This window comes from Rattus norvegicus, chromosome 2 (assembly GCF_021556685.1).
Source record: "Rattus norvegicus strain SHRSP/BbbUtx chromosome 2, alternate assembly SHRSP_T2T, whole genome shotgun sequence".
NCBI classification, from domain to species: domain Eukaryota; kingdom Metazoa; phylum Chordata; class Mammalia; order Rodentia; family Muridae; genus Rattus; species Rattus norvegicus.
The window spans coordinates 36924156-36946553 of NC_141535.1; the positions used below are offsets into that span (position 1 = coordinate 36924156).

Here is a 22398-nt window from a genome sequence, read left to right on the forward strand (position 1 = left end):
TTAAGTTCAAGAGAGAGTGTGGTGGCTGCAGACACTAGGCCACCATGGAGTTGGGATGTGTGTCTCTGGCATGGTGACAGACTGCCTTGGGAACTAGATGGGTAGAGAGATGGCTGCCAGGCTCAGAGAGAAGCCATTGGCAGTGTGATAGGGGATGGAGCAGAGCAGGTGAGAGGCTTTGCTGACTAAGATGAGGATGTCTACCAGATATCTTGGGGCACTACGGTGCCGGATCTAGTGTGGTGGTGGTGGTGGTGGTGGTGTGTGTGTGTGTGTTTACATAATTTTACAGCAACACTACTCAATTAACTTCTCCACGAAGCCTGCAGCCCCCCAGCACACCTTCCACTATACCCTGCTGTCCAACACAGAAGGCGCATACTACTATTTAAATGGAGAATAAAATAAGATAAGTTTAGTGCCTCGGCTGTACCAAGCACATTCCAAATGTTTAGCAGCCACTTGTGGTGAAAACCTATCACAAAGGACAGTGCTGACAGCATTTCTGCCCTGCAGGCAGGTCCCATGGACAGTCCAGTAGATGGCCTCAGTACTGAAATGCTACCTGCCAGTGTGTGGTACACCAGCCAGCCTTAAATGTGCTAGCCCAAGGGTACATGGTCTATCCAGCTGCAAACAGGTCCTGTGTGCCTTCTCTGGAAGGAAAAGGGCAGGGAAAGCCAAGAAGGGAGAACTCATTTGCAGAATCACTCCAGGTGGCAGGCAGTGTTAAAACCTCCACCCAATTCTTACAGTACTGAGAAATAAGAATGAACAAATATTGTTTTCAAGAACACGGCACAAAGAAAAGACTTGTGTCCTTCCTGGGAGCAGCAGGGAAAGGCACTGACAACATGATCAGGACAGAAATAGCAGCCAAGAATTTCAAGGAATTGGGTCCTTTTCAGAAAGTATAAAAACTAGGTAATACAAACCAGCAGCTCTTGGTGAAAGGGTGGGAAAACATGTATTATATGGATGTGGGTGTTGTAAATACAGCTTTAGCTTCCCTGAGATTATTCACAATAATGACTTCATTGAAAAAACATGTGTGCATGTGCTCCTACAGACAGACAGACAGACAGACAGACAGACAGATAGACCTTCACACTGCCTGAAGAGGGCAGAAGAGGGGTCGGATACCCTGGAGCTGTGGTTGCAGCTAGTTTGTGAGCTGCTTGACTAGGTCTTGGAACTAACCTCATCCTCTGCAAGAACAGTACATACAGTTAGCCTCTCTCTAGCACCGTTAAAAGCATTTTTTTTAAACAGGATGGCCTGGAACTTGTAATGTAGAACAGGCTAGCTTGGAACTCAGATAGGTCCACTCGCCTTCACGTCTGCCTGCTAGGATTAAAGGCGCGCACCCTTACAGCTGACACCATACCTAGGGAGGTCAGAGGGTTCTTGTAGCCATTGGTTCACTCCTTCTAACATGTGGATTTTGGGAATCACACTCAGGTCGTAAGGCTTGGTGGCAGGCTTCTTTATCCTGAGCCATCTCACCAGGCCCTTCTACTTGTCCCTTCATGCCATCTATTCTGTCCTGAACCTTAACCAATGAACCTCTCTCTAAGCTTGCCTTTCCCCAGACTGCAGCACAGAGCACTTCGTTCCCACTGTGCCCTAACAGAAACTGGCTGCCATGATTTAGACTAGCTCTTCTTTTCTGGTTCTTGAGACATGGTGTCTCTATGTGGTCCAAGCTAGCCTGGACCTTGCTATGTTGCCCAGGCTAGCATCATGATCTTCCTGCCTCAGTCTTCCAAGGGCCCTTACAATCCCCAAGTGGGATTCAGACATGTGCCACCTTGCCATGCTGTCACAGGGGCCTTAAATGTTGCCCTACATGGAAGGCCTCATTTCTAATGCCATGGTGCTGCTGGGGAAACCTTTAGGAGATGCCCCAGGGGAGAAGGTGAGCACATGCGATATAATGGCTAATACTGAGTGTTAGTCGACAAGTTCTACAATCTCACAGCCTGCGTACGAAGGCAGAAGCAAGATGAGTACTGACATTAGCCACTCTGCTTCTTGAGTGTAGATGTAGTGTGGCCAGCCTCACCCCCACCCCCACTGCTGTGACGTCCCCTCCTCCTTGGACTGAGAGCCCAGATAAATCCTTCCTTCTTCACCTTCCTCTGTTGGGTGTTAATCCTAGTAGTAAAGGAAGTGATCAGTACAGGGAGTGTGCCCTTAGTGAGGCATCTGGGCTTCAGCTCCTTGACTATCTCTGCTTCCCAGCCTCCCTGAGGTAGAGGGACCTCCTAGGCCACACACTCCAACATGATGTGCCTGTGCTGTGAGAGGCCAAAGTCACAGATGAAGCAACAGGGTCTGAAACGTCTGACTGTGAACCAAACGGAGCTTCCTTCCTTTATCCTGAGAGCCTCGGTGCTCTGTCGCACTGACAGAGAGGTGACAAGCATACCTGGATCCCTGAGGATTGGGTTGTTCCATCCACCAGTGAAGCGACTCATTCTCTCAAGTTCCTTATGCAGCCTAACCTCAACAAGGTGCACTTTTTAGCTCTCTGAGGAGGTTTCCCAGCCATCATTTTGACCCTCCCAGGCAGTTGCTTTCCTGGTCTATCACTCACCAGTTCCCTGTTGCTGCCATCACCCAACCTCTGTCCCTTGCTGTAAGACTAGACCAGAGTCTTACCCCCACTTTACAAAGATGTGCTCTAAGGAAGACATCACTCATCTCTATTTTATAGCTGCATGTATATCACATGAGCTCACTGCCTGCACAAACCAGAAGGGGTGCTGGATCTCTGGAACTGGAGTTGTAGACAGTTGGGAATCACCATGTGGGTGCTGGAAACCCAACTTAAGTCCTCTGGAGGGCCGTACACACTCTTCACCTCCGAGTCCTCTTCAGGCCTCAAGCCTTCCCTGTCTTAAGCTTTGTAGCCATGCTGGCGAGTTTCTGGGGGTGGCCGAGCTTCAGTTTTGTCTCTGTGATCTGGTACTGTGAGTGCAAGCTCACCGCTCCTCGGAGATGCTCCTCGGAGTGGATAAGAGCAGTCTGTTCTTTAGCCACAGCCTCCTATCTTTCCAGCCCCTCTTCTGAATGCTGTGATGCCTCACTGACCATTCTCCTCACACCTTCACTCTGTGCATCCCTGTCCCCCTCACCCTGCCAGGCCTCTCTATTGTGCCATCCTTAGGCCTGGCTGTTTCCTGTGCTTTCAGGGTCCTGCTTTGGCCTTCCTGTATCTACATTCAGCTCAAGAGGTCGAATGGGATGAGCTCGCTCAGAGCTGCCACCCCGTCATGCAGCTGTGCTCCGGGTATCTAGGAGCCTAGATCCTTGTTCAAGCAGCCCCCTGAGCCTATGTTGCTGTAAATGAACAGTGCTATGCTGTGTGCACATCCTGGGGTGGCCACCAGGAGGAAACACTGCAGTTGGAGTGTAGACATATAGTGGGGTCATCTGCACATGCAGGGGCCCCAGGAAAAGAGCTGTTAGGGTGAGCTTCTACAAGTACTCCTGGCCCCGTGCAAGAACCGTAACAGTAAACGGATAGTTTTATCCAATTATCTTTCATTAAAACTCCAGCTTCTAACCCTTTTGCAAGTCACCTTAAAAACCCTGCTCTGCACCACTTAACCAGCTGCCTTCTCTGTCCTTACAGTCAGATAATCACACCGAGTAATGGCTTTTTTAATCATATCTGTGTCTAACTGGATTTTAATGAACACATCCTTAAAAAAGTCTGTCTCCAATTTCACATAGCACTGGCTTTGAACCATGACCGGTTTCCCCATCTTCCTCCTCTGTCCACAGTCTACTCAGTGTTTCCTCACCATGGCCTCGGATGAAAGCGGCTACTGCAGTCACACCTGTTTCCTTCTTCCCCCTCCGCACCTCACACGGCCACCAGCACCCATCTTGGCTAACACCCATTCCTTGCCCTGGGCACTCTGTGGATCTCCTCTTACGGTTCCTTTGAACTGGCTCTTCATGCACATACACATACTCAGTGTCTTCACCCAAATAAAGCAAAAGCCAATCTCCCCTGAGCCTGGGACCCCACTAGACGCCATTCTCCCTATTCTTCACGTCTCTTCACCCAAAGCACCTCTAGGATGGTCCAGTCCTCCTCCAATCCTTACCCCTCCTTCACCTTCACCCTGCTTCAGTCTGGCCTCATAAACAAGGGAACTGCTCTCACCACAGTCTCTCAAGATTTCAACTAAATCTCACTGGTATTCAGTATTTACTTATCTTGATTTTTTTGTGATATATGACAGTATTTTCTATTCCTTCCTTCTTAAAAAGAAACACTGTCTTCCCCAATGTTTGAACTTTGATTTTTTTTTTTTTGATTCAGGGTCTCCTTATGTAGCCTAGGCTACCCCCGAAATTGACCTCTTCCTGCCTCAGACTCCCAAGAGCTGGGATTAAAGAATATACCACAGTACTAGCTTTTTACTCTTTTTTTCAAACTACTAGCCCCCCCCCTCCCCTCCCCACACCAGTTGGCTTTTGTGATTTGTGATAACTGGTCCATCTTTACGTGTGTATCTGGCTGTTTCTTCTTAATCTCTACCATTTGCTCGCAGTTTATTGTGCCAGCCCATCTCTGGGATTCCTTAAGAGCTCCTGGGGTTTGGCTGTGTGTCACCTTACCTTATCTTCATTGTGTATTCCCCCTCTCTCCACGTGGATGACGACCCATGCCACTCAGGGTCTCAGGGACCATCTCTATGCCTCAGAACACATCCCCTGAGCTCTAGATCCTGTCTCTCTCTACTGTTCAGCTCCGCTGCGATATTAACAACCACCTCAGGTCAGGATGCCCTAAGGGGTAAGTAACACCCATCTTGCTTTTACCTGCTCGCAGCCCCTTAGTCTACAACCTGTGGTGATCCTTGCTGCACTCAGCTAACTCAGTCAGAGGCAGAATCTCTCTGGGGTCTTTACATTGAGTCTCCAGCCTTCAAGGGAGCGTCCTAGAACATAAACCTGACCATAGCACCCGCTTTCAATGGCATCTTTCCTCAGGGACTGCGGGGTCAGGCGGCAGGTGTCAGGTGCCCAGGTTAACATGCACGGCCTTTCTGGAGCTGCTTACATGCATGCATCTCTCTGCTTTCTCGGTACCCACTGTCCTGAAGTCCATGCGGCAGAAAGGCCTTTTACGTCTTCCTCACTCTCAGACTCTCCCAGGCCTCAAGGCATTTCCCCCTTCTCTTGGACAACTACTCCTCACTGTTGTCTTCATTTCCATCCCTTACTTTACAGATCTCAGCTCAGACTTCATCTTGTCTAGAAGAGCTTCCATGAATATCTGAAGCCAGTTTGGGAGTTCTCTGAGCTCATGCACACCAACAGAGGACCTGGCGAGCCAATGAGCGCTTGCACTCCCCTGCGTCTCCAGCACACTGACATTCGCAGACAGACAATATTGTTTAGCTGAGGTACATCTACACACAACAGCCCACCACGACAGATAGCTAGGCCTGGAGATAGATCAGGGGTTAAGAGCAATTCTTGCCTCTTTCTTGAGGACCCAAGTTCAGTTTCTAAGACTCACAGTGGCCAACCACAGGGGACTGAATAACCTCTTCTGGCCTCAGGTGGCACCATTACTCAAATGGCGCATGCTCACACTGATAGACAGATACACATAAATAAAACTAGAACATTGCTGAAGCGTATCTGCTCAGTACTTTTCTTCTATTGTTTCTATGCTTAGTAGTTCCATCTGAGTATGTGGTACCAGAGAGTACCATACAAAGCTCTGCCTGCCTGGGTGGCCCTTGAGGTGTTGGCTGCAGTGCAAGCATGCTTACTATGAAGAATGTGGACTGCTCACCGCACCCAGTCTGCTGCACACAAGTGCTGGCCCACCCCATCCCACCCCACCCTTGCTTCCCCCATCTACCAGCCTCTGTGTAGTAGATGCAGCCCTTTCCAAAGGTGAGTACCCGGTCACCACTGTTCCACCAGTGAACCTGCTTGCTCGCTTAAGGAACTTTTTATTTGGCTTAGGACTGAAGTGTTTAATAAGCAGAATATTCTAGATCTAGAGTTAAATGCCTTGGCCTACAGCTACCTTTTTACTCTGAGGAATTAACGAGGAGAGAGGCCATTTTTGTTTTTTGTTTTTTTCTGAGTTAATAAGGAAAGTTATTAAGCACAACAAATACACCCATTTCTACCTTTTTCCATCTAAGGAAAGAAGTCAATTTTGGGGGTTCAGTCTTTATACCCTACACACCTCCCATTTATAGCCTCTTCTGGTCTCTCCCTGCTCTCCCACTGGATATGCCCTGGAAAGTGGCTTTTCTGGTTCTGTCCATATTCCTTTTTCACTTTTCTTTCTAAAATTAGTTACTGTCATTGTCTAATCCCTTTTCAGTACTGGTGATCAAACCAAGGGCCTGTGTGTGCTGTGGGTTCTGTATCCCTGAGCTACACAGCCCTGGTCCATTTCCTCAGTGCCCCAAACACTTCTCTGTCCCTCTCGTGGCATCTCATCCTTCACTCATCCTGATGCTGAACCTGGTCAGTCAGTCAGTCAGTCAGTCTCTCTCTCTCTCTCTCTCTCTCTCTCTCTCTCTCTCTCTCTCTCCATTTTGCTCCTTCCCCTCTCAGGGCTTCCACACCCACAGACATCTCAATGGCAGCAGGTATAAAGTTTTATCCTCAAGAATGTCTGACTGAGTTTTCAACTGGCCATACAGACTGAAGTGTACCATTAACTTCCGTATTTGTTAAGAGACAGACACTGTGTTATAGGTTTACAAGCAACTTCTTATTTAATTTTCCCAACAAGCTAAATGGTGGGTATTTACCAACTCCATTTTGCAGGACAGAAATTAAGAGCCTCACCCCTGACTCTGCTCTACGAATGCTGCAACCACAGCCCACAGAAGGGAAATGTCAAACTCCTCACTAGGGCACCGTCCTGCTTTTAAGTAGGGAGAGAATAGTAAGCTAAAGGGCAGAAATATACACTAGTTGTCTGATGTGTCACCTCTGCCCTTCCCAAAGGACTGCAGCCAGGACTGAGGAGGAGAGTCCCACTTTAGCCTCCATCCAGCCAGGAAGAGCAGGCTGTCTTGGCCTGAGCGGCTTTCGGTTAAGGGTAAACCGACTCCAGCGGGGGCCCCGGACAGCTGCCCTTTGCAAGCTTCTGTCCATGTTCTTAGAAATCAATAAACTACCAGTAAGAATGAGCTCCCATGATGCAGCAACTCTTGCTCAAACTACCAAAGGAGACAGACAGACAGACATTTACTTTTCACATAGGAAGACTCAACAGAGGTCCTCTAAGAGATAGTTTCAGAAAGCTCATGGTGGGGATGCACATCAGGGCATTGGTTGGACATTTCAGATATACAGTGGGTTGTGATGATGGACAGGCTGGGTTCTACTAAAGCTGGGACTGGAGAATGGCTCTGTGGTTGAGAGTGGCTACTGCTCTTATGGAGATCTAGGTCTAGACCTCAGCACCCAAATGTGGCACACAATTGTAACTCCAGTTCCAGGGGTGCCAATCCCCTGGCTCCCTCCGATCTCCTTACTGCATGTGCTGCACATGTACATACGCAGACACACACAAGAACGCATAAAATAAAGTCAGTGTTTTTAACAACATTAAAAGGTGGTAGCTGCTAACTCTGGAAAGAAATTAAAGTTCGTCTCTCTTGCTCTACGGACAGAACCCCAGAGTTCGGTTTTCTCTTTTTACATCTCTTGTATAAAATAACACTTTTATCATCATTTGCTGTGGGTAAACAGCTAACAGGATCGACCTATAGTATCCCAGTTTCATTCTGAACAGCATTTACAGAGGACCTTCTAAGTCTGCAAACGCTACTCACATTGGCTGCTTCTAACGGACAATTCTGTGACCGTTTAGGATCTGTATGCTAGCTGCTTATTTGACCTATGTATTTGGTAATGATATTTTTCAAAATAAAACATCCCTTTCTTAAAAAATTTTTTTCCTAGGGGAAAAGCCCTCATTTTAAAATTAAACCCCCTATGGAGTATCTGGCACAGTACCTACTATTAGGTAAATTCCCACCTGTGTGAATACCAAAGTGTCACTAGCACCCAGGAAGGCACGCTCTCCTGGAGATACAGGAGCAAGGCTGTCTGATCTGCTGCTGCTACCCGGCTCAGGGGAGAAACATGTTTTCTTTCTAATTCTACCACAGGGTATAGCATGCGCTTTGCAGTGACGGAGTAAACCAACACCGACAAGAGACAACGACCTTCATGTATCCATCTCAGAGTGTAATGGAGCCACAGACAAATGGCTGGAGAGCAGGAATGGAGTGGCAGACTCCATCAGAACAGTGCCAGGAGGAGTGGGGCACACAGAAGAGCAGGGCAGTGCAGGCAGGGCACCGCCATTCCCCGGCTCCTGCTTCCACCTGCTGGCATAGAAGAGGAACTGTTTGGAGCTGGTAAAAGCGGCTGGCAGGCAGCACTAGGGAAAAAACCATGAAAACATTGAGTTTCAAAGTTCTCTTATCAAGGTAACATAGCAAAGGTCACAACCCTGATGCCGGCATTCATTCTGAGACGCCTGATAAACCCAAAGGCACCGTCACATTTCTGTTAGTCTGTCAGTGATGGGGAGACACTGTCTGGATCTACGGCCCAGGAATCCTCCAGCCCCAGAGTACTGTGGTTACAGGTGTGCGACCTCATGCCCAGCCGCATCATCTTCTGTCATTGAGCATTATTGTTATAACAAGTGTATATCACATTCTCTGACTAGAATGGATACTGTAACTTTAAGAGTTGGAGCTTGGTCTCTTTTGCTCCTCTGAAGTGTCAGGGAGTGAATGAGGCCTGTGTGTACTAGGCAAGCTCTCCACTCGGAGCTGTACCTCTAGCCAGTCTTGATCTTCCCCCAACTCCATCGCTCCCTTGGTCTTTGATAGTAAAAGTGCTGTGAAAACACTTTCCCCTGCTGCAGCAGAGCGTGCACGTCCTCTTTAGGAAGGACTTACAAGTAGAGCGCAGCACACAAACGTTCCCGCAGAAATGGACAAGGGTGGGTTTCAACCCTTTAAAAGTTGATTTTGATTTTTTTTTCTTTTCTTTTTTTCGGAGCTGGGGACCGAACCCAGGGCCTTGCGCTTCCTAGGCAAGCGCTCTACCACTGAGCTAAATCCCCAACCCCGATTTTGATTTTTTTAATAGGTGATAGTTTATTAATAATATTAGTTTGGATTTGTAATTTAATAGAAAAGTTTGTTTTCAAACTTTATTATAAATAATTAAGAGATTCTTTGAAATTATCTTTTCTAAAAACCATGAGAATAAAAAAAATGTTAGAAACTACTTATGGTCATATAAAAAAGACTATGAAATGCAAGAAAATATGTGAGACAGTTGTTGATTGAAAAAGAGAACTTCCATATTAGTTCATATTTTAAAATTATAATAAATTAAAGAGAAAAACTCAGGTTCTAAGAAATAAGTAACAAGATAATTGCCTGATTTTCTCTTATTTTGTCTATGATACAGTCTTGATCACAGGCTCTAGACATTTAATATAAACAAACATGAAAAGATTTCTATCTTATGTTCAGTAAGTGGCCCACGAGAAGGTGGCCTGGACCACAGAGCACCAGAGCAAGCAGTTTTTCTAGTAAAAAGTGTCTTAATAATTTATCAGGCAAGGCCTGGCCACAGGGACATGCAGCCTACTTCAGGAAAGCCATTCCACATAAATGAATTGGTACTGGCACATCTAACTGTCATGTGGTGGGGTACACGTCTCAGACTTGGAATGCTTAGTAACTCCTCAGGAGACTAGTTCTCCTCTCCTGTGCATTCCTTACTCTTGGATGCTGTTTGGAATATGTCCTCTGTGCACGAGCGTTTGACTGATGAATGGTGATGAATATGGATTCAATTGCTGTAAGTGTTTGTTTTCACATGTGACAATGGCACTGTGGTTATGTGGTTTTGAAAAATGATTTTCTTTCTTAGTGCCACAGACCAAAATAGTTATGCTGAAATTTAAATAGTGGTGGATAAAAACAACTGGGGGAGGAAGTGCTGTATGTAAGAGATGGGTCAGGAGCGGACGGTGCTGAAGCCTGCTGGGGAGGTTATCACATAATTTATGATTGAAAATGTATGCAAGAACTTGTTTGGTTTCTATATTTATCTGAGTATTTTTACAATGGATTTTAATCATATTCACCCCAATAAAAAGCTTTATTAGATTTAAATGTATTTAGTCTACAGCCACACTATCCTGAACACGCTCAATCACATATTAAATACATGTAACAATTATTCATGTTCCTATATTTAGCTGCTATTCTAAACTTAGGTGGTCAGAAAAGTGTATGAACTCTAGGTTAGCATACTCAAACAGACAAGATGCTCAAAGGCAGAATGGGAGAAACCCCCAAGGAGTAAAAAAGAACACACTGAGAAAAAATAGAAATGACCAGCAAGTGAAGACCCACAGCTCGCAGGGAGAAGGGCTCACAGCAACCAGCTAGTTCAAATCCTTTGCTTTAGGATGCTGGCCAGTGACGCTAGGTCCCAGGTAACCCTCAGCTCAGATGGGAGCATTTCTCTTAATACAGAAGAGTGAAGAGCGTATCAAAAGCGGACCGTTCGGAAGACTCGAGTAATACTGACAATCTTAAGCTTGAGGAGGGTGATCTGTGAGTGTGGCAGAGAGCCAGCAGGCCGCTTCACTCTCTTGTTAATGCTTCTGATGACTAACTCCTGCTGTTGGTGGGAACAATGATGTCAAAGATTCATGTAGCACGCACTATGAAGCCTTACATAAACTAAGTGCATCATCCCAGCACCACTGACAGAGAACTATGACTCCACCTCAGATAGGATGACACAAGGCGTAGTAGGTGGCCCCAGAGTGAAGGTAGCTAAGCACCATACATCCAGCCAGTCACACTGTCACCTTTGCAGTTCTACTACTCTGTACAGTGCCACGGCTACTACCACAGTGGTCACGTGACACGTCTTCAGTGCCTGCTGCTTCTCTCCAATCTCACGTGTGTTTTGTGGCAGACAGGCAGAGACACAATCAGAGGGCTGGTCTGGCACAGGGAACCCTAGAAACCACGATCCTCATCTATATAACCGTGTGACAACAGTTAGTATGGGAAATGATGGAAGTCATGACACTTTCCATGTCTATAGCACGTGCAGAACCTGGGCGAACTGCTCTTAATGGCTTCAGATATTCCGATGGCCGAAACTTCTTTAAAGCAGAGAAAGTTTCCTGACCAATAAATGATAAAAAGTACCTATAAAAAGAACAAAGATGAAAGATGACTAATTACCCAACGTAGCTCTTTTAGATTTGGAAGAGGCACTGAGACCAAAGGAAGGCGCCCACTTAGATGAGTCCATGGTCATTTACTTCCTGGGTGCTCAAGCTAAGTGTTTCTTTCCATCATCCCAATCACTGCTCACTCTGAAGATGAAAAGAGGAAGGTGGAAAACTCTGAGTTAACCAAGACACACAGCGAAGTGAGCAGCACATCTGTGTGCCGGGCAGTCTCATCCTAGGGCCCCTCAAGCAGAACATTTCCCACGAGAACATCACAACTACGGAACCAGCAGCCCGGTCTGTTCCCGCCACCTTCAGCAGCACCTTATGACAAGATGCTGAGGGTGAGAGGAGGGTGACCTGGGAGATGAAGAGGTTTCTGGTTTGCACAGTCATGTCATGGTGCCAGTCACCAAGAATAGGTTCTGAATAACCTAGTCATTCAGAACTAGGTTAGAATGGAACTTTCTTTCCCTTTTGGGATGGTGGTGTTGGGTAGGAAAACACAGGCTCTGAGAGCTGAGCGAGGGGTGGGAAGGAGCCCAATGTGCATTAACTGCCAATGTGTGGTTGGTGATGCTAGCAGTGTCCAAGCGAGATGTGTAGTGGGCATCAGGAACTCGGGAGTAATGAGCACAGGCCTGAGATGCCCGCAGCACCATGGGAGATTGTGTAATACCACACCAGACAGCTTAAGCTTCTTGCACAGGCATGGCAGCTCAGCCTCGACTCTCAGCACTCAGGAGGCTAGAGAGCCTGGGCTAGCCAGTGAGGGCCAGGGCTTCACGGTGATGCTGTTTCCAGTAAGCAAACGCACAGCAGAAACCCTGTAGTGAGGGCTTGAAGAGGAACTGTACTCAAGAAGCTCTCTGGTAGCTCATTTTGAAGGACAAAAGAGATGCCCCCAACCCCAGTAAATTACAGCAATCTAATAAACAACATGAATTAAAAGGAGCAGTAGTAAAAAAAATTCAAGAAACACTCAAGAGATTTTTAAAGAGCAGCGGAACTCTGTAAAAGTTGAAATGCTACAGTTTGTAGTCTGGGTGAGCTGGAAGGTGAGACAGGCTTTGGGAAATAACTACTATGTAAGTTTCAGATGCGGTGTTTTATACTCAAGTGCCCATGAAAGACAGTGTATACAGTGTGCTGGTTTTAAATTTTTTATCTATTTTTTAAATGTCTTAATTTTTATTTTATGTGCATTAGTGTTTTGCCTGCATGAATGACTGTGTAAGAGTATTAGATCTTGGCATTACAGACAGCTGTAAACTGCCATGAGGGTGCTGGGACTTGAACCTGGGTCCTCTGGAAGAATAGTCAATGCTCCTAACCACTGATCTATCTATCCAGTCCCCTTACCTATTACTAATGTGTATGAGAGTGTGTGTGTGTGTGTGTGTGTGTGTGCCTGTGTGTGAGTGTATGTATGTGTGTATGAATGTGTGTGTGTGAGAGAGAGTGTGTGTGCCTGTGTGTGAGTGTATGTATGTGTGTATGAATGTGTGTGTGTGTGAGAGAGTGTGTGTGTGTGTGTGAATGCAGGTGTTTGGGAGTTATGGAGACTGAATTCAGGCCAAGCTCGGTGGCAAGCACTTTTTTCTTGCTGGCCCACGTGTGGTAATGTGGAGCTGGAGACAGGGCTGGAGACAGCTGGAGCTGAGGAGCAGGAGAGATCTAACATCTGGAGTACTAACATCTGGAGATGCGCAATTCTCTGACAGGACTGTGTCACCTCTGGAGAGCTCGGATGTGGGTTAGTTCCTTTTGCTATGCTCAAGTACCTGAGCAGAAGCAACTTAAGGGAAGAAGGGCTTATTTGGGGCTCATAGTCAAGGGAATGCAGTCTGTGGCCTGGTAGGTGTGTCAGCAGAGGCATGACACGGCTGGTCACACTGCATTGAGTCAACAAGCAGAGTGCTCAGAAAGCAGGGCCAGGCTACAAACCCCAATGGACCTCCTCCAGTGCTTTTTCCAGCCAGGCCCTGCCTCCTCAAGATTCCTCAACTCTCTAAAATAGTGCCTTAGCTGGGACCATGCGTCCAAACACAGGAACACACGGGGAACCTTCTACACTCAAACCACAAGTGTACAGAAAGACTCTGGCCAAGAAGAGAAGAAGGAGCTGAGCAGTAGCTGGAGGGAGGGAGGGAGGGATGTAGAGGGATGCAGTGTGGAGACTGGAGTGCCGGTCATAGGAAACAGTGCTGGGGAAGCCCACTCAGCCACAGTTAGGAACTTAATGGCTCTGGACTGACAGGTTCTATCACACGGAGACCAAACAGCCAGGCTGGAAACTATCCCATTTGGACGGACAGCCCAAACCTGATACCCCTGACCACTGACTCTCCTGCCTTGTTCTTGGCAGCCACATCAGTCTTCTAATTGCAAACTACACAGGATTTTAAGAGCTTTTTCCTAGGTGCTGTTTGTGCTATCCCGCTCTTAGTGGGTAGTTTATTTAGCAGAAAAACAAGACCTCACAATTAACACAGTCTCTTTATCAGACTGGTATCCTAATGAATAGAGATCTAGAACTCTGATCCTTCATTTTCCCTCTTAGAACTTCTCCTCAGCAGGCCAGCCAGTCCTCCCTCCTCACCGATACAGCTCTGTAGCTTCTTTTCCAGGTGGAGGTAACGGAACCTGGGCGGGGCCTTGCCCATGCCAGGCATGTGTTCTCCACTGAGCTCCCTTCAGTATCTCATCTGCAATACCCAGACCCCAGTACTCTTTGTTTTGCGCCTTGAGTGGAAGGGGGATACAGTAAGTTACAATGCTTGGTATCAAACACTGCACGATATTTTCAATACGGTAACTCCCCCAGTCTTTACAAAGGTTGTAGGAGGCATTTAATATTCCCTCCATGTTAGCTCAGTGAGACAGCATGACTGTGAAACCTCCATGGACCTCAGGAGCTGCACAGCACAATCCCTCGCTCAGCTGATTTTTATTAGTTCTAAGCAGCCCTGGCCTTCTTACCCACTGTACTATTTTTAAGTTCTGGTAAACAAGGGATTAGAGAGCACTGGTCTCTCCACATCCAAATCCACATCCTTCAAAGCCCAGCTGCAACACATAAATCACCACGTCCTTTCCCTATTTCTATCTTGGAAGTGACCCCTCTCCTTCGAACTGTCCTATCAATTTCTTGACCATCTAAGGGATTTACCATCTTCACATTTATACTCCGATTATTAAGTATGTAATTTTTTACCATTACTATGCTGAGTGTCCTTTCCCTTTTAACAAGCAAAGTATAATCAAAGTAAGAATTAGTCCTAGCTCAGCGTTTAAGAGCACTGGCTGTTCTACCAGAGGTCCTGAGTTCAATTCCCAACACCTACATGACAGCTCATGGCTCTCTAATTCTAGTTCTAAGGGATCCAACACCTCACAGAGACATACATGCAGGCAGGCAAAACATTAATGCACATGAAATAAAAATAATTAATTATGAAAGTCTGCTTGCACACTTACCACACAGAACTCCTTAGGCCGTTATCCATGGCATTGCTCACTTTCAGCTACACTATGGGTCTGCATGATACATCTTTCTCTGAAAGTGTTTAGAAAAAAAATGCTTCTAATGATTCTGTTTATTAAGAGATTCGTGTTAGTTGTTTAATTTATGTGCATGCATGTATGTATGCTACTTGTATTCAGATACCCTCAGAGGCCAGAAGAGAGTATCAGATTCTCTGATGCTAAATTTACAAGCTGTTGTGAGCCACTGAATGTGGGTGCTGGAAACAGAACTCCAGTCTTCTGGAAGAGCAGCAAGGGCTCTTAACCACCAGGCCTTCTCTCTAGTTTCCCTTTGCCCCCAATGCCAGACAGTCCATAGCTGAATACTAGACTGACCCAATGCTCTTTCAATCGGTCTTTTCTCTTTAATAGTCTTCTTCTTTTATCTCCGTACATTTATTCATTTACTTTTCAAGACAAGATTTTGCTGTATAGCCCCAGGCTAGCTCCCAATGTGTAGAAATCTTTCTACTTCAGCTTTCCGAATTCTGAGATTATATGTATGTGCCAACATACCTGGCTATTATTTCATTCATTTTACTGTATAATTTTGGGTTAGTAATCACAAGTGCAGTTTCAGTAGATATATTTGAGAAGAAAGAACCAATTTCAGTAAGTAAATAATGCCGATCTGTTTCCAGAAAGGGCCCATGTGCACCGTGCCTTGCATGGTTAACAGCACCATGTTAAGGTTTATGGAACAGGAAGCCCTGGAGTGCACACACAGGTTGTAAACAGCCATGTTCCACCATCCACCACCTCTGAACTTTTACAGCATGTCAGTGTTGGTAAGAAGCATTTCTGATGAGCACATCTTCCTGACTCGTGCTGAGTCCTTTTATATTCTAACTCAGGTTCCCATGCTTCTCTTCTTTTCAGCTAAGTCCAGGCTCTTAGGAGGGTACAGTGCTTTTGGCACAGGAGCTGGCTTTAATAAAGCAGGTAAGAGGTATGTTCTAGATATGACCTCATCATCATGGTGTCCTTGGGCAGGGTACTTTTCCCACCACATAGCTGAAACTGCATGTCACCACTTAGTTTGACCAAATAGAATCTGCCTCTCCCAAGAGCACGCCCTGTTCACAGACATGTGTGTCCTCAATCTCAAGTACCTCTTGGGAGAGTCTGGCTCCCCTGAATGAACTGATCCCAGGGCCATCCAAAAGAGACTTGCCTTCTGCCCCTTCTCAGCTTGATTGCTTCTGACCCAGTATTTCGAAGACTGGCACATCTATCTAGGCCAACAGATTGAGAAGAGCTCTGCTTCTGGAGAACCATTAATTACACTCTTGCTTTACAGAGCTATTGACTGGGTCTGTAAGGGACTATGTGATTCTGAATGCCTCCAATGACGACTGCAGAATATGACAAAGTTCCCACTTCTTCATTTCTGTCCATGCCCACGGTATCTGCTGCTGGAGCAAGCCAGCAAAAGCTAACTGACTACTGCATATTACTACACTCAGCATTTGTAAGTGTGCAACTGGGTGTCTATGAGCAGAGACTACTGAATCTTCCGTTTCTTACTGATGCTACCCTTCGCTCATCCACTCGATTAATTCAGCATCTCCTATGATATAATACCACGCTAAACGTTAGACCTATCAAAGCGAACAACACAAAGCTGGGTTCCTGGTCTCAGAAACTGTCAACTATCTTAAGCAATGCTTGGGATTAGGAAATCCGTATAGGATTCAGAGGAACCGAATTTAGCAGTGGCCAGATAAATTCACCCAAAGCAGTGCGAGCTAAGCTGAGACAAACAGCATGTCTCATAATCTATCTTAAAGATCTATTTATTCTTTGACTCCTGTGAGTAAAGTGAGGGCAGAGATAGTTTCTGCCTTGTCTAAAGTTTTTCCTCAGAGTTTAGCTCAGTAACATATACCAATCATCTATGTTATAAACAGATCTTTTGAATGCTGTAAACAGTGACAGGTAGAATTTATAGAACACAACTGACTATAGAAACAGAGTTTACACTGAATATAAAAATAGTCCACTAAAGCAGACCATGGCGATGCATGCGTGTAATATAGTGAGATGTGTCAGAAGGAAAGGAAGAGGACAGGAGAAAAGGAAAGAAAGAAAAGTTCAATGGGCAAACAGATAAAAGATAGTCTGATGGTTAATCTTGATTGTCAACTGGATTACATCTGGAATTAATTAAAAACCCAAGCAGCTGGGCACATCTGTGAGTGATCTTGACTAGATCATTTGAGGTAGGAAACCCCCCTAAATCCAGGTCTTCTGCAGTAAGAAGACCTACTAAGTTTAGGCTATACCTTCTCACAGCAGTCCATATGAAGGATAGGAAAGGAAGAAGCTCTTGCTTTTTTCCTTCTCACCCTTCCTCTCATTGGCTAGTTCATCTATCCTGCTGTTGATGCAGCATTGGTATTACAGCCTATTTCTTTGGATTCGGGTGTATACTGAAAACCTGCTGACATACCCAGCATCTTGTATTGAATAACTATTGGATTCTTGGGCTTTCCATTGGGAGAGTCACTGTTAAACAAGCTGGATGGGAGCCTGTAAGCCACCCTAATAAATCCACTTTATATAAATGTTCTGTTGCTTAGAGGACCTTGATTAATATAGTTATGAACAAGCATACTGTACAAATGACAAAGATGAACAGATGCTAAGACTCAACAATAAATGTTTATGTGTGACAAGTGTTTATTTCCATTTATAAGCATTAAACTAACAAAAGCCTCTATAACATCAAGAATTGTTTTAGTGTGGTAGACTAATGGCTACTCATGAATAGTGTTGGAGAGAAGAGAGAATTAATATAATCATTTAAAAAGAAAGAGGATCAGTTGATAAAGTTGGGAATGTGTGTGTATCTATCTATATGTATATCTATCTATATCTATATGTATGTATATCTATCTATCTATCTATCTATCTATCTATCTATCTATCTATCTTAGCAAAAAAAGGGCAACAACCTAAAGATCTAAGAAGAAAAAAATGCATAAACTTTGGAAGTGTCACACAACCAAAGATTCCCAACAGTAGAAATAGTGAAAATGAACTGTGGTCAAATGAAACTAGTTTCAGCAAGTAAACCTAAGTCATAGGTAGCTTGGGGTAGCGTGCATTTTGAGAACATGTATAAAGGGGGTGACAAAGGAAAAGCATGGGGCAGTGGTTACCTCTAGGGTACCAAAAGGGACATGGGTGAAGAGAGGCAGGGGAGGGACTTAAACATACTAGAAATATGCTTTCGTATTTAGAGGCACATTTTTCTTTTTTCTTTGAGATGGGGTTCTATGTAACTCTGGCTGTCTGGAAACCTGCTATGAAGATCAGGTTGTCCTGAAAGTCAGAGATCCATCTGTCTCTGCTGGTGGGAATAGAGGCTTTTGTTCATCTGGTATAATGCCCTCAGAGGCCAGAAGAAAGTGTTAGATTGCCTGGAGCTGAGGAGTTTGAGGGATTGTGGGGTGCTGGAAGTGAGGGAACTGAACTTGGGTTCTCTCTAAGCACAGAATCTGCTCTTAACCTCAGAGCTGTCTCTCTAGTTTCAGCTTCCAAGCTTTTGACTTAAGTAAATGGTTACATCAGGGTAAAAAGGAGTGGCAAGAGATCAAGTCTACAGAGGAAAGCTGTAAAACAGATTTAGGGCAAGGCATCCGTGAGAGTAAGAGCCTAGCAGGAGTTCAACAAATATCAGGTGACTGACTGACTGATCTGGGAAGGAGCTGCTCAATCAGGTAATACAAGCTCATGACTCATGTGCTCCTTGGCAAATACAGTTTCTCTTTTTCTTACCCTCACAAAGAAGAAAGTGAGTACTGCACAGAATTCCTACTAGAATTTAGAAGATTGGGAAATAAATTAAGTTCACAGTAAGATCTAACTCAGGACTGGCAGTGGTGGCACTTGGGAGGCAGAGGCCAGCCTGGTCTACATAGTGAGTTCCAGGACAACCAGAGCTACACAGAGAAACTTTGTCTTAAAAAAAAAAAATGAACAAATGCACAAACAAGCGAACAAATAGAATCTAACTATGCAGCCCTGATAATACAGTTATTATGAATTTTTAGAGTAGGATTCACCAGAAAATTGTGGTTATTTTAGTCTCTGCATCTCTGCCCATAATACAGAGCAAAATATTGTTTTTTTCCTTCAAATGGGACTTGCTTTCAGAAATATTCCAGCTCAAGGGTTGGGGAATGACCACAATGACTGCTCTTCAGAGGCCCCAGCTCCAGTCCCAGGATTACATGATAGCTCACTAGCATATGTAACTCCAGTTTTGTAGTGTCTGCCACCCTCTTTGGGCTTCCACAGGCACTGCACATGAATGTCTGCAGGAGAAACACCCAACACATAAACTGGCTTGAAATACTAGGGTTCCCATTTTAATGCCAAGTGGGAGAAACTGGATAACCTCAGAGTGGTGGAGACAGGTACTTCTCTAAGTCCACTGTGTAAATCAGAAACATGGGCTTGTAATTTGGATTCTTTTCCACTTTGTACAAACTATTGATTTTCTTTGGTTTTAATAAATGATTGGAAGTTTAAAAATATCAGTCTTCAAGCCAGTTATGGTAGTCTCCTCCTGTAACCCCAGCATGCTCCAGGCAGAGGCAAAGGCTTCGTGCAGTAGGCAGGGGTTAGGCAGGGGCAGCAGGAGGCATGTGGCAAATTTGAGGCCAGACTGCTCTTAACAGTGAGACTCTTGTTAAAAAGAAAAAAAAAAAGTCAACCATTACAATAAATGATGAAAATGCATAAAGCAAAAGATAGAAGTAGGGGATGGAGGGATGGCCCAACAGTTAAGAGCACTTGCTGATCTTCCTAAAGACCCAGATCCTCGCACCTCCAATGGGCAGGTAACAACCTCCTGTAACTCTAGTCCCAGGACATCCGACACTCTCTTCTGTCCCAAGTGTACCACCCTATATATAAAATACAATACACTTACATTCACATGAGTAAATAACAAAAAGTTTAAGACAAAAGTATTAGAGAAATTGTAAAACTATCTTGGAGTGGAGACGGGCTTCCTAGGCATGGGACTAAAGACATAAGTCATAAAGGAAAGGAGTGCCACAGCCGATCCATTTAAAATGCAAATCTTTGTAGAGCAAAGGCAAAAATGAAAAAGGCAGGAATAATCCATCTCAAAGTTCAAAGTAAAAAAATACTGAAATATCTACCAGGTCTTGACAGTCCCAATTCAAAAGCTTTTCAAATAAAGAACCTCCAACCCACAGACAGAACATAGCAACTACCAGCAGACATGAAAATGATAGATAATGTTGGTTTGAATAAGAATGGCCTCCATAGGCTCACAGATTTGAATGCTTGTTCACCAGGGAGTGGCAGTGTTTGAAAGGATTAGGAGGGGTAGGCTTGTTGGAGTAGAGGTGGCCTTGTTGAAGAAAGTGTGCCATTGGGGGCACTTTGGGGTTTCAGTAGATAAAGCCAGGCCGCTCAGTGTCTGTTCTTCCTGCTGCCTGTACGTCCAGATGCACTCTCAGCCACTTCTTCAGCACCATATCTACCTGCATGCTACCATGCTCTCCACCATGATGACTAAATGTCGACACTGTAACCCAGCCCCAATTTGCTTTCCTTTTGAAAAGTTGCCATGGTCTCCACATGCAATGGTTCACATGGTTCACAGCAATGGACACTGGCTAAGACAGTGGTGGATTCAGTTTCCGCTAGAGGAATTCATGTGTTCAGGATTAGTTTGCTGCCTTTCCAATCAAGAGATAGAAACCCTTCCCTTTCTTTTGACTCTGCTCTGGCCTTGGGACTTACTTTACCTAATAGAATGTGGCAGAGTTGACAGTATTCCATTAACACAACTTGTGTATATGTCAACTCTCACGGAACCCTGCTGGATGAGAGACCATACCAGCAGGAGGCAGATACCCAGGCAGCAGCTATCTGACCTCATCACGTAACAACAACTAAGTTCCTACTCAGCACACGGCTGATGGTTAGGTGTACAAGAAGACCAGAAAAGGTGCCCAACCATCGCACAGGTTAGTTCACAATAATAAGCACTGTCATTGGTAGAAAGTTCATGACAAAGTACAGGAACCTGTCTAGCCAGGTAATTTTCACATCACCTTATACTTCTCATCTCTGAATCTTTAACATGAATATACTTTTCTTTGTCCTACGTCCTGCCCAGTCTGATGTTAATGCCACCCTAGTCACAACGGGCTCCTTCACTGTCTCAAACACACCAGACACACCACCACGTTGGCCTTTACATTTTGCGGTTTGGAAATTCAGCTCCTGGTAGCTCCACAGCACAATTCCCCATTCCTCTTGGATCACTGATCAAATGTCACTTTCTGTCATTCCCATCAGTACTGAATATCTCCCTCTGATGCTCTAAAAGTAGCAAAACGTGGTTTTTGTTTTTTAAAATCTAATATACTACATATTTTGGTTTTTTTTCCCACTATATAATGTAAGATTTCTGTCTGTTCTGTTCACTGCTGTGTCCTTAGACACAGAAGATTAAAAAATTAATACACCCTCAAATTTCGGTGACTGCAGATACTGTCCAGCCAGTGGTCCAGTTCCTGAGGACAGTCACAGGTAACTACCTTAGCCTAAGACCACAGTTTCCCAGGGACAGAGGCAGCAGACAAACTGAGGCCTGCTGGATCCAGACTCCAAACACTAGACATGCCCTTTGTGACCCACACCTCGGCTTGTGAATCTGCACCCAATACACGCTTGTTTCCTTGGCTCTCCACATCTTTAATATAAGTGTCTCTCCTCACAAAAGTTCTGTGCTTTGTCTGAACCAGAAGATTGTAAAAAGAGAAAGGGAATTTCTTTTTTTTTTTTTTTTTTTTGACCAAAGTTAGCAGTGAAAAGACATCACACCAAAATTCCAAAATTAGTTTTGGACAACTAATCTTAGTTTAGCTTCTTGATATTTGTGCCTACAAATCTTTATTGCACAATTTTTTCCTGGCACTGCTGTCCTAAGTGTAGAGGTTAATATGTGCTGGAGTGCAGCCTCAATCTTACTTAACTATGATCAGACATGTAAAAACTATTGTATTTATAAATAACTGTGCATTGACTTTCTAAGATTTTTTTATATGATTAAATTCTTACACCAGAAAACAAATTGCTTTTTCTGTTTCTATACCACAGTCCTGAACTTGTCAAGAAATTATAGTCACCTAATAAACCACAATAGAAATATAAGAACCCACAAGTTATATAGTAAGAGAAGTTTCTACTTACTGAATTGGTAAGCATTTAAAAAAAAAATACTTAAATGCCAAGGTATTGGTGAAAGTGTAGAGAATCCACACTTATATATTCTGATGTATTGTTATAACTTGGATTGTTTTCTGTGTGGTAAATAAAGGTGTTTGTATGTACACTCCTGTGCTTATGGAAGCCAGAGGCCAATGTGGAACTTACTTTCTGTTGTTCTCTCACTGAACCTGAAGCTCACTAATTCAGCTAAACTAGCTGGCCATGAAGCTATGGAGATCAACTATTCCCTGAGTTTAGTCTTTTCATAAGTGGAGTGGATGTGTCAAGTCCTGCATGGTTGCTGTGGA

General features: G+C 44.7%; 1 protein-coding gene across 14 annotated transcripts in view; it reads right to left on the bottom strand.

The window, feature by feature from the left end:
• Nln (neurolysin) overlaps positions 1-22398 on the bottom strand; it is a 99102-nt gene that overhangs the window by 71274 nt on the left and 5430 nt on the right. For 5 of the 14 annotated variants that reach the window (XM_087614569.1, XM_087614578.1, XM_087614583.1 and 2 more), the window contains exon 2: positions 14780-14858. The gene's annotated coding sequence lies outside the window, so the exon portion shown is untranslated. 14 annotated transcript variants of the gene reach the window in all.